Source organism: Pleurodeles waltl, chromosome 2_2, assembly GCF_031143425.1.
Source record: "Pleurodeles waltl isolate 20211129_DDA chromosome 2_2, aPleWal1.hap1.20221129, whole genome shotgun sequence".
Classification (NCBI taxonomy): Eukaryota; Metazoa; Chordata; class Amphibia; order Caudata; family Salamandridae; genus Pleurodeles; species Pleurodeles waltl.
The window spans coordinates 518,587,002-518,600,663 of NC_090439.1; positions in this window are offsets into that span (position 1 = coordinate 518,587,002).

Sequence of the window (13,662 nt, forward strand, 5' to 3'; positions counted from 1 at the left end):
AGTGAGGTATCACTTTCATCGGGAGACTTGGGGGAACGCTGGGTGGAAGGAAATTTGTAGCTCCTCTCAGATTCCAGAACTTTCTGCCACAGAAATGTGAGGAACATGTGTTTTTTTAGCCAAATTTTGAGGTTTGCAAAGGATTCTGGGTAACAGAACCTGGTCCGAGCCCCACAAATCACCCCTCCTTGGATTCCCCTAGGTCTCTAGTTTTCAGAAATGCACAGGTTTGGTAGGTTTCCCTAGGTGCCGGCTGAGCTAGAGGCCAAAATCTACAGGTAGGCACTTCGCAAAAAACACCTCTGTTTTTTTCCAAAATTTAGGATGTGTCCACGTTGCGCTTTGGGGTGTCTCCTGTCGCCGGCGCTAGGCCTACCCACGCAAGTGAGGTATCATTTTTATCGGGAGACTTGGGGGAACGCTGGGTGGAAGGAAATTTGTAGCTCCTCTCAGATTCCAGAACTTTCTGCCACAGAAATGTGAGGAACATGTGTTTTTTTAGCCAAATTTTGAGGTTTGCAAAGGATTCTGGGTAACAGAACCTGGTCTGAGCCCCGCAAGTCACCCCTCCTTGGATTCCCCTAGGTCTCTAGTTTTCAGAAATGCACAGGTTTGGTAGGTTTCCCTAGGTGCCGGCTGAGCTAGAGGCCAAAATCTACAGGTAGGCACTTCGCAAAAAACACCTCTGTTTTTTTCCAAAATTTAGGATGTGTCCACGTTGCGCTTTGGGGTGTTACCTGTCGCCGGCGCTAGGCCTACCCACGCAAGTGAGGTATCATTTTTATCGGGAGACTTGGGGGAACGCTGGGTGGAAGGAAATTTGTAGCTCCTCTCAGATTCCAGAACTTTCTGCCACAGAAATGTGAGGAACATGTGTTTTTTTAGCCAAATTTTGAGGTTTGCAAAGGATTCTGGGTAACAGAACCTGGTCCGAGCCCCGCAAGTCACCCCTCCTTGGATTCCCCTAGGTCTCTAGTTTTCAGAAATGCACAGGTTTGGTAGGTTTCCCTAAGTGGCGGCTGAGCTAGAGGCCAAAATCTACAGGTAGGCACTTCGCAAAAAACACCTCTGTTTTTTTCCAAAATTTAGGATGTGTCCACCTTGCGCTTTGGGGTGTTTCCTGTCGCCGGCGCTAGGCCTACCCACGCAAGTGAGGTATCATTTTTATCGGGAGACTTGGGGGAACGCTGGGTGGAAGGAAATTTGTAGCTCCTCTCAGATTCCAGAACTTTCTGCCACAGAAATGTGAGGAACATGTGTTTTTTTAGCCAAATTTTGAGGTTTGTAAAGGATTCTGGGTAACAGAACCTGGTCCGAGCCCCGCAAGTCACCCCTCCTTGGATTCCCCTAGGTCTCTAGTTTTCAGAAATGCACAGGTTTGGTAGGTTTCCCTAGGTGCCGGCTGAGCTAGAGGCCAAAATCTACAGGTAGGCACTTCGCAAAAAACACCTCTGTTTTTTTCCAAAATTTAGGATGTGTCCACGTTGCGCTTTGGGGTGTTTCCTGTCGCCGGCGCTAGGCCTACCCACGCAAGTGAGGTATCATTTTTATCGGGAGACTTGGGGGAACGCTGGGTGGAAGGAAATTTGTAGCTCCTCTCAGATTCCAGAACTTTCTGCCACAGAAATGTGAGGAACATGTGTTTTTTTAGCCAAATTTTGAGGTTTGCAAAGGATTCTGGGTAACAGAACCTGGTCCGAGCCCCGCAAGTCACCCCTCCTTGGATTCCCCTAGGTCTCTAGTTTTCAGAAATGCACAGGTTCAGTAGGTTTCCCTAGGTGCCGGCTGAGCTAGAGGCCAAAATCTACAGGTAGGCCATCGCAAAAAACACCTCTGTTTTTTTCCAAAATTTAGGATGTGTCCACGTTGCGCTTTGGGGTGTTTCCTGTCGCCGGCGCTAGGCCTACCCACGCAAGTGAGGTATCATTTTTATCGGGAGACTTGGGGGAACGCTGGGTGGAAGGAAATTTGTAGCTCCTCTCAGATTCCAGAACTTTCTGCCACAGAAATGTGAGGAACATGTGTTTTTTTAGCCAAATTTTGAGGTTTGCAAAGGATTCTGGGTAACAGAACCTGGTCCGAGCCCCGCAAGTCACCCCTCCTTGGATTCCCCTAGGTCTCTAGTTTTCAGAAATGCACAGGTTTGGTAGGTTTCCCTAGGTGCCGGCTGAGCTAGAGGCCAAAATCTACAGGTAGGCACTTCGCAAAAAACACCTCTGTTTTTTTCCAAAATTTAGGATGTGTCCACGTTGCGCTTTGGGGTGTTTCCTGTCGCCGGCGCTAGGCCTACCCACGCAAGTGAGGTATCATTTTTATCGGGAGACTTGGGGGAACGCTGGGTGGAAGGAAATTTGTTGCTCCTCTCAGATTCCAGAACTTTCTGCCACAGAAATGTGAGGAACATGTGTTTTTTTAGCCAAATTTTGAGGTTTGCAAAGGATTCTGGGTAACAGAACCTTGGCCGAGCCCCGCAAGTCACCCCTCCTTGGATTCCCCTAGGTCTCTAGTTTTCAGAAATGCACAGGTTTGGTAGGTTTCCCGAGGTGCCGGCTGAGCTAGAGGCCAAAATCTACAGGTAGGCACTTCGCAAAAAACACCTCTGTTTTTTTCCAAAATTTAGGATGTGTCCACGTTGCGCTTTGGGGTGTTTCCTGTCGCCGGCGCTAGGCCTACCCACGCAAGTGAGGTATCATTTTTATCGGGAGACTTGGGGGAACGCTGGGTGGAAGGAAATTTGTAGCTCCTCTCAGATTCCAGAACTTTCTGCCACAGAAATGTGAGGAACATGTGTTTTTTTAGCCAAATTTTGAGGTTTGCAAAGGATTCTGGGTAACAGAACCTGGTCCGAGCCCCGCAAGTCACCCCTCCTTGGATTCCCCTAGGTCTCTAGTTTTCAGAAATGCACAGGTTTGGTAGGTTTCCCTAGGTGCCGGCTGAGCTAGAGGCCAAAATCTACAGGTAGGCACTTTGCAAAAAACACCTCTGTTTTTTTCCAAAATTTAGGATGTGTCCACGTTGCGCTTTGGGGTGTTTCCTGTCGCCGGCGCTAGGCCTACCCACGCAAGTGAGGTATCATTTTTATCGGGAGACTTGGGGGAACGCTGGGTGGAAGGAAATTTGTAGCTCCTCTCAGATTCCAGAACTTTCTGCCACAGAAATGTGAGGGACATGTGTTTATTTAGCCAAATTTTGAGGTTTGCAAAGGATTCTGGGTAACAGAACCTGGTCCGAGCCCCGCAAGTCACCCCTCCTTGGATTCCCCTAGGTCTCTAGTTTTCAGAAATGCACAGGTTTGGTAGGTTTCCCTAGGTGGCGGCTGAGCTAGAGGCCAAAATCTACAGGTAGGCACTTCGCAAAAAACACCTCTGTTTTTTTCCAAAATTTAGGATGTGTCCACGTTGCGCTTTGGGGTGTTTCCTGTCGCCGGCGCTAGGCCTACCCACGCAAGTGAGGTATCATTTTTATCGGGAGACTTGGGGGAACGCTGGGTGGAAGGAAATTTGTTGCTCCTCTCAGATTCCAGAACTTTCTGCCACAGAAATGTGAGGAACATGTGTTTTTTTAGCCAAATTTTGAGGTTTGCAAAGGATTCTGGGTAACAGAACCTTGTCCGAGCCCCGCAAGTCACCCCTCCTTGGATTCCCCTAGGTCTCTAGTTTTCAGAAATGCACAGGTTTGGTAGGTTTCCCGAGGTGCCGGCTGAGCTAGAGGCCAAAATCTACAGGTAGGCACTTCGCAAAAAACACCTCTGTTTTTTTCCAAAATTTAGGATGTGTCCACGTTGCGCTTTGGGGTGTTTCCTGTCGCCGGCGCTAGGCCTACCCACGCAAGTGAGGTATCATTTTTATCGGGAGACTTGGGGGAACGCTGGGTGGAAGGAAATTTGTAGCTCCTCTCAGATTCCAGAACTTTCTGCCACAGAAATGTGAGGAACATGTGTTTTTTTAGCCAAATTTTGAGGTTTGCAAAGGATTCTGGGTAACAGAACCTGGTCCGAGCCCCGCAAGTCACCCCTCCTTGGATTCCCCTAGGTCTCTAGTTTTCAGAAATGCACAGGTTTGGTAGGTTTCCCTAGGTGCCGGCTGAGCTAGAGGCCAAAATCTACAGGTAGGCACTTCGCAAAAAACACCTCTGTTTTTTTCCAAAATTTAGGATGTGTCCACGTTGCGCTTTGGGGTGTTTCCTGTCGCCGGCGCTAGGCCTACCCACGCAAGTGAGGTATCATTTTTATCGGGAGTCTTGGGGGAACGCTGGGTGGAAGGAAATTTGTAGCTCCTCTCAGATTCCAGAACTTTCTGCCACAGAAATGTGAGGGACATGTGTTTATTTAGCCAAATTTTGAGGTTTGCAAAGGATTCTGGGTAACAGAACCTGGTCCGAGCCCCGCAAGTCACCCCTCCTTGGATTCCCCTAGGTCTCTAGTTTTCAGAAATGCACAGGTTTGGTAGGTTTCCCTAGGTGCCGGCTGAGCTAGAGGCCAAAATCTACAGGTAGGCACTTCGCAAAAAACACCTCTGTTTTTTTCCAAAATGTAGGATGTGTCCACGTTGCGCTTTGGGGTGTTTCCTGTCGCCGGCGCTAGGCCTACCCACGCAAGTGAGGTATCATTTTTATCGGGAGACTTGGGGGAACGCTGGGTGGAAGGAAATTTGTAGCTCCTCTCAGATTCCAGAACTTTCTGCCACAGAAATGTGAGGAACATGTGTTTTTTTAGCCAAATTTTGAGGTTTGCAAAGGATTCTGGGTAACAGAACCTGGTCCGAGCCCCGCAAGTCACCCCTCCTTAGATTCCCCTAGGTCTCTAATTTTCAGAAATGCACAGGTTTGGTAGGTTTCCCTAGGTGCCGGCTGAGCTAGAGGCCAAAATCTACAGGTAGGCACTTCGCAAAAAACACCTCCGTTTTTTTCCAAAATTTAGGATGTGTCCACGTTGCGCTTTGGGGTGTTTCCTGTCGCCGGCGCTAGGCCTACCCACACAAGTGAGGTATCATTTTTATCGGTAGACTTGGGGGAACATAGATTAGCAAAACAAGTGCTATTGCCCCTTGTCTTTCTCTACATTTTTTCCTTCCAAATGAAGGAGAGTGTGTAAAAAAGACATCTATTTGAGAAATTCCCTATAATTCACATGCTTGTATGGTCACCCCGGAATTCAGAGATGTGCAAATAACCACTGCTCCTCAGCACCTTATCTTGTGCCCTTTTTGGAAATGCAAAGGTTTTCTTGATAGCAATTTTTTACTCTTTATATTTCAGCAAATGAATTGCTGTATACCCGGTATAGAATGAAAACGCACTGCAGGGTGCAGCTCATTTATTGGCTCTGTGTTCCTCGGGTTCTTGATGAACCTACAAGCCCTATATATCCCCGCAACCAGAGGAGTCCAGCAGACGTAACGGTATATTGCTTTCCATAGTCTGACATTGCAGGGAAAAGTTACAGAGTAAAACGTAGAGAAAAATTGATGTTTTTTTCACCTCAATTTCAATATTTTTCTCTTTCAGCTGTTATTTTCTGTAGGAAACCCTTGTAGGATCTACACAAATGACCCCTTGCTGAATTCAGAATTTTGTCTACTTTTCAGAAATGGTTAGGTTTCTGGGATCCAGCATTGGTTTCATGCCCATTCCTGTCACTGACTGGAAGGAGGCTGAAAGCACAAAAAATTGCAAAAATGGGGTATGCCCCAGTAAAATGCCAAAATTGTGTTGAAAAATTGGGTTTTCTGATTCAAGTCTGCCTGTTCCTGAAAGCTAGGAAGCTGCTGAGTTTAGCACTACAAACCCTTTGTTGATGCCATTTTCAGGGGGAAATCCACAAGCCTTCTTCTGCAGCCACTTTTTCCATTTTTTTTAAAAAAAAACGAATTTTTCACTGTATTTTGGCCAATTTCTTGGCCTCCTTCAAGGGAACCCGCAAAGTCTGGGTACCTCTAGAATCCCTAGGATGTTGGAAAAAAAGGACGCAAATTTGGCTTGGTTAGCTTATGTGGACAAAAAGTTATGAGGGCTTAAGCGCAAACTGCCCCAAATAGGCAAAAAAAGGCCTGGCACAGGAGGGGGAAAAGGCCTGGCAGCGAAGTGGTTAAGGATTGGTAGGGAGAACTGAAAGTACTGCTCAGCACTTTTTCATATTTATATATTTATGGTTTTGGTGCACTAGTTAATCTGGGTGTAAGTTTTTATTTTTATTTTTGTTTTGTCCTTTTTGAAGTTGATATCAGGTATGGAAAATAGAGTATATGAAAAAAGAAAAAAATTAATTATAGTTAATAAAGTGCAAATTTGGGGAGTTGGATATATGAAAAGTTGTATAAGAACATAAATGTGTTAAAACAAGATTAATCATGTGATATGGGTGTATTTAGTAGGAAACTTTGTAATGTCATGTGACCACTTGGCCAGTATGTATGGGTATACAAACATATATACTTTTAGCATTGGCCTGATTTGTTTTAGGGATTTGATTAGATTTTTCTAGAGCTTACTAGGTATTAGATATTATATAATTTGGCCTTTGTTTGTTTGGTGTATTAAGGATGGACATTCATATGTTTTCTACAAACAACAAACGTGATTTTCATCTTAATATTTATAACACAGGCATGTTTGATGCAAAGATATTTATACATATTTTTCTGTATCATTTATTATTTTTTATAACTAAAAAATTGATTCACTATCATGGTTAAAATTAGAGATTGATGAATTGTTAGTGTTAAAACTTTATGCATTTTCTTTTTTCTTTTATGGTGATCAGTTTATAGACTTTTTTCTAGGTTCATTGTTTGTTATGTTTTTTAAGAGGGTTAGTGCACTTTAACTTTATTGGCTGTGAGGAAGATCTCAAGTAGATCGAAGCGCGTTGCCATTAAATACTTTTCTCATCACTGATCGCAAGCCTGTGGAGTGCGTTTTTATCTGGTACGGGGACAGAGGTGCCAGATTTCCTTTTTCATATATATATATATATCAAACCAAGGCCCTTTCAGGGTTAGAGTGACGCATAAATTATGCAAAATAGAACTCTGGGAAGTTCCCAATTCTAGGCGGAGAGCTGCTCTAGTAAGGAGCACCCTGCAAAGGAGAACTCTGGGAAGTTCCCAATTTTAGGCGGAGAGCTGCTCTAGTAAGGAGCACCCTGCAACACCAGCGACACTCTAAATTTGCTCACCTCAAATGTCTGCTTATCTAGCAAAGTTTTTAAGCATAGGATTAGCACAGTGCTATCCTCGCCGAGCTAGATAGTGACAAAGTCTTTTGCCATTTGCTAGATAAGCAGACATTTGAGGTGAGCAAATTTAGAGTGTCGCTGGTGTTGCAGGGTGCTCCTTACTAGAGCAGCGCTCGCCTAAAATTGGGAACTTCCCAGAGTTCTCCTTTCTATTTTGCATATATATATATATATTTATAGATATATATATCTATAGATATATATATCTACATAGATATATCTATGTATAGATCTATATATATAGATCTATATGTTTTTTCAACAGCTGTATGGTTTCCTTGGGGGCCAAAGTGGCCCACAGGGAAACCATACAGCTGTTAATCCCTGGTGTCTATTGGGGGTTTCCTGGCCCTCTCATTCAGGAAGGCCTCGTTTGAAAGCGGAGAGTCTCTTTGAATAATTGCAGAATATCAATGGCGAGGCTGTGCTTTTCAAAATTCACACCCAGAAATATAGGCTCTGTGCTCCTATGATTGTTTCCAAAAGTTTCACCAGTAGCTGGCCTGCACTCAGGGTGGGTGCTAACAAAACGTGGTGGTGAAACCACAATATCTACATTTAAACACCAAGGAAGAAAAAATGCTGAGCACTTGGGATAACTTCACAACAATCCTTTATTGATAGTAGACGTGTTTCGGCTTTCGCCTTTATCAATACCTTGCCAGGTATCAAGGTATCGCACTGGTGCATTTGAATTCCTCAGATGACATTAATTATAGCTAACAAGTAATCATTCACAAAAGATTACTGCTGCCGTCCTTTCTGACATTCAAAGTTCTTAGCAGCCATTCCTGTGGGTCAAGTTCTTCAATCATGAAATATCCAACATTTGCGCTGTATATTTCATTCTTTACATAGTTGGAAAATCAGCTGAATGATTCACAATAACTTGCATGTTAATATACAGCCTTGCAAATGCCAATTTGTTCGATTACTAACATAATGAAAATATGCAGTGCTCCTAACTTTGTGTTTGTAGTCTCATAGGTGTACACACCAAGCGTATTCCTTAATATTAATATTCGGAAAATCTTACATCCCTCGTCACTGCCGTAATGTCCAATATATATATATATATATATATATATATTCAAAAACAAACAGTTGATAACAACTGCACCACTGCACTCCATGGACAGACATTAGATTTTTTGGAATTGCAAGTGTAGATAGCAATGAGAGGGGAGGAAATAGAGAGTTACAACTGAGACGGTTGGAGTCACATTTCATAATACAGCTCAAAACTAAGAGTCCGAGGGGCCTCAATGGAGATGAAGAATTACATTATCATCTGTAATCTGAGGAGTAATAATGTTCTTTTTGATAGCTACTAGATAACAACACTTGATGATATATAGATCAAGTGCTTTTATGGTGTTACACCAACAAAAAAATGAGGTAAATTCATGTCATAATGTGATAATCTATGAAAAGAGAATAGGAAGTGCATTCATCTAGTAGTAGGAATAGAGAAATTATAGAATACAATTTTATGGAATAAGGTTAATAGTCCCCACATGGTAGGCTCAGAAACTGACTTGGTTATTATTTTGAACTGCGGCATTCTCTGCACATATTAATTTTGTATTATTGGGTAGTTTTGTGGTGGATGGGATCTTGTTTTTTAACTTATAAATGTATTTTATTTTTAATAGACTACATGTCCCATAATGCTTTAGTAGGGGCAATAGGAGAGACACTATAAATTAGGGACATGGAGATAGGACTAATTTACTGTGATCAAGACCAGTAGGTCGAAACGCGTCGGCGGTGAAGGATGGTGACTTATTTTTGACTGCAATAAAAAGAAAAAAGAAAAAAATTCCTCCTGGAGTGCAGTGGTGCCGTTGTTATCAACTGTTTGTTTTTGAATTTATGGGAGGAAAAGGAAAAGGTCCATTCCTCAGATCTGCATCAGCATGAAAGAGCGCGCCATAAAGAGGACCAGTTTGTTTGTTCATATATATATATATATATATAAAAAAATTGAATTTTTTTATATATATATACATATATAATTTATTTATATAATATATATATAAATATATATATATAGCATATATGCGCATACATATCACATATATATACATATTTATATATATATATATATATATATATATATTAATACTTAAAGTTTCGTGTAAGTCAGCTTCCAACACGGCAGGCTGCAACAGGGTCACAAACCCCTATAAATCATCCAAAGTACTTCTTAAAAAGAAGACAATGTCGCGGCCACTTACTTGCTACAGTCCCAGTGTTCTTTATTCAAGCAGATAAGCACTGAAGAAGACAAAACTTAAATTCTCCGACGCGTTTCAGGAGACTCTGCTCCCTTGATCACAGAGATATTCAGAAACCCTTTTCCCTTTCCATTATAACTAGCATAATAAACATAAAAAGTGGACTACATTTACTATCTGAAAACAGTGGCAGCCATCTTAACACTTTATCTTTCAGTGACCAGTGTAACTAAAATTAATGTGCCTTACTTAAACCCACAGTTACTACATGTTATTTACTCCTCCTTGTACTATGAATTAATCCAATCTACCTAAATATATATACACACATGTCTTAATATTTCAATTATATTTTCTCAACACTTATTCATTTACCAATATTATAAACCAGTTGTTACTTATACACATAGTCATGCCTCATATGAGGATACTCATCTTATTTATATCCATGTATTTGTGGGTAATCCAGCAGTACCCTGGAGATATAATAGCTCTTTTGCTTCTTATTTAATTTACATCTTCTGGAAAGGCAAAAAAAGGGTAAAATTAATTAATAAACAGCAAAACTTCGACATACAATTCAAACCTATTGAATTCTGAATACAGTCAATGTAAATGCACCGATAATTCTTCATCCTTATTCAGACCCATAGGTTCCATTGTGTTACAACTAATAATCAACCTTGATTCCAATTTTCTTAAATCCAACGTCCTATTACCACCTCTTGCTTTCAATATGACCCTATCCAGGACCATAAATTGTAATTTATTTTCGTTTTTATTGTGAAATTCCTTAAAATGTCTCGCCACAGGGTAAGATTTATCCTCATTTCTAATTGCTCTTATATGTTCCAAAATGCGCTTCTTTGCTATATGTATGGTACTTCCAATATAGAATTTAACGCAGGGACATTTTAAAGCATAAACACAATAGTCTGATATACATGAAACATGCTTTCTTCTTTTAAACAATTTTTTAGTCCCAGGAAATAGTACCTCCTTGCAATTGGAACTAGATTTACACGCCTTACATTTACCACATATATAAAAACCCTGAATAGGTTGTGTTTTCTCATTCTTAGATATTAAACTGTGGCTTAGTATATCTTTCAAAGACCTACTTCTTCTAAATGTAAAAGCCGGGTATTCGTCCAATAATTTACCTATATGCTCATCAGTCCTAAGGGCTGGCCAAAATTTTACAAATGATTTCTTAATTTCATTTACTTTGTCATGGTATGAGGTTATAAATCTTATCTTAGTATTTTCCTTCTTCGCATCTTCCACCTTTTCTACCAAAAGGTCCTCCATTTTGGTCTGTCTAACCCTCATCACAGCTTTATCTATTACAGCCTGTGAGTAACCTCTTTCAATAAATCTTTTGGTCATCACTTTGACCTCATTCTCAAATGCAATATCCAAACTGCAATTTCTTCTAGCCCTTAATAGTTCCCCACAGGGGATACTTTAAATCAGATTCTTTGGGTGACTACTCCTAGCATGTAATAGACTATTACCCGCAGTGTTTTTCCTATATAATTCACATTCCAATTTACCATTAACAACCATAATTCTAACATCCAAAAATTACAGTTCAGCTGGATCAATTGTACAGCTGAACCTAAGGTTCAGGTTGTTACTATTCAATTCCTCCACAAAGCTCAAAGCTGATTCTTTATTTCCTTTCCAAATACAGAAAATATCATCAATATACCTCACCCACAGGACTGCTTGGTTTTCAAGACCTGAGATGTTCCAGACAACCTGCTCTTCCCACCAGCCCTGGTATAGGCCCGCATTACTGGGGGCGCAGCAGGTTCCCATTGCAGTCCCCTGGTCCTGACGGTATAGGGTACTATTGAAAGTAAAAAAATTGTAAGTCAAGCACATCTGCACCATATCTAATAACGTTTCCGTGTGCAAAAGGTAGGATAATGACCTTGCCCTCAAAAAATATCTAACTGCCTCGATACCCTTTTCATGAGGGATACACGTATATAAACTATTCACATTTAAACTTAGTAAAAGGAAATCCTTTTCCCATCCATTTCCATTAATTATACATAGAAAATCTCTTGTATCTTTGATGTAAGAGGGTAAGGCCTCCACGAAGGGATGCAAAAAGTAGTCTACATACTTAGAAACATTTTCCAACAAACTCCCCATAGAGGACACAATAGGCCTCCCAGGTGGATTTTTCACATTCTTATGTAGCCTGGGTAAAAAATAAATAGCTGCTATTATAGGAAATTCTACCTTTAAGAAAAGATATTCCTCCCATTCAATCAATCCTGATTCCTTCCATTCGTCGAGTTTCTCAAAAACTTTCCTCTTAGCCATTAACATTTCATTTTTATCAACCACTGAATAGTTTTCTTTGTCTTGCAGTTGTCTTAAACATTCCTGTATATAGTCATCCCTGGATAGAATTACAATATTTCCGCCTTTATCGGATTTTTTAATTAAAATATTTTCATCTTTTTGTAAGGACTCTATCGCTTCACGTTGTTTTCTTGATAAATTATCGTACTTAGATCTCCTTATGTACCTTAGAGTTTTTAAACAGCCAATTACTCCCATCTCAAAAACATTATTGCATCACAATTAGCTTGTGGTAAGAAAGTTGATTTGGGTTTGAAATTACTGGGACACCTCTCATCAACTTCTATACCCATTTGTGATAGATTTAAAATTGGATCCTGTTCAGCAACAGTATTCTCATCTAATTCACATAACGTATGTAATAATCCAATATCTCCAATTACCAAATTTGATACCTTATTGGTACAACTTACATCTTGGTCTTTAACTTTCGTTTCAAACCACTTTTTCAACTTTAATTTTCTCACAAAGTGAAAAAAATCAATACGACTCTGTGTGTAATTGAAGGGCATAACTGGAATAAACGATAGTCCTAATGATAATACTTCACGTTCAGTTTCCGAGATATTTCTACTAGAAAGGTTGACAACTGTCATTTTTTGCATTACTTCATTAACAGTTGACCTCTTGTCTGTACTCCCTGTGAACCATCCCTTGGTTCCCTGAAGCCTCTTCTTGATCTTCCTCCTCTTCATCGACCTTGCTGAGCTCCTCTTCCTCGTACCGTTTGGCCCATTGATCTCCCTTGGGCTATCAGGTCGAACTCCTTTAAAACACCATCTTTTACTCCACCAAAATCCGATTGTGAGGAAATGTCACTTTCACTTCCCTCACTGTCGTGTGCTACTTGGGTCCCTTTTGATTGGTCTTTTGCTCCTACTTCTCCTGATGTTAAGTTTTTATCCTTTCCAGTTTTAATCTTGAAGAAATCCTCTTTTGTTGTTCCACTAGACAATTATTTGCTGTTTTTTGTGATAAATGGCTTTTTACCAAAGTGTCTCTGAAAGAAAATGCTTTGCGATATGTTACTGAGGGTATGTTGTCCACTTTAGGGCCGAGATCAAATTCCAATGTTTTTGTGAGTTATTTTTAATTGCTCCACTTCCTTTGCTGTAATTCATCACCACTTTCAAAGAGTTTTCTTCATCTGTTTTTTCTTTTCATGCCCTTAGAATTAGCACACATATATTGCAACTTTGTGGGGAAAATGTAAAAATAAACATTTGCAGTCTCCTGTGCTTGTTTTATTAAAGCCCCCGGTGGACCAGGTCTGGGGGTATTTAAAAAATAAAGGAGGGAGTGCACAGGGTTTCATTTTTATTATATGCAGGTGGGCCATGTGACCCACCGCAGCCCCAGAGACCGCCATCTCCCAAGGGAAACGTGTGTAACATTTACTGGGGGGGGCATCATGGAGACCCACCACAGCCCTGGGCACTGCCGCCTCCCTGGGGCTAACATATTATGATATACATGGGGCGCACGGCCCCCCGCAGGCGAGGGGACCATCACGTCCACAGGTAAAGAGCGTAAAATAAGTCTGCAGCCCCAGATAATGCCACCTCCCTGGGGCAGTTTTAACGATTAAGGGGGGTCACACAACCCCCGGCAGCCCTTAGGACCACCATCTCCCCCAGGCTGAAAAAATAGAATGAAGGTGCTCTGATGTGGACCCGGGGGATCACCACCCCACCGGGAGATAAGTGAAATGTTGGAGGGGGCTGTGTGGCCACGCCAAGGAGCCAATAATGGCCCTGGGAACTTCCACCTCACAGGGCCAACCCCTGCTATGTCCCAAGGTGCCAA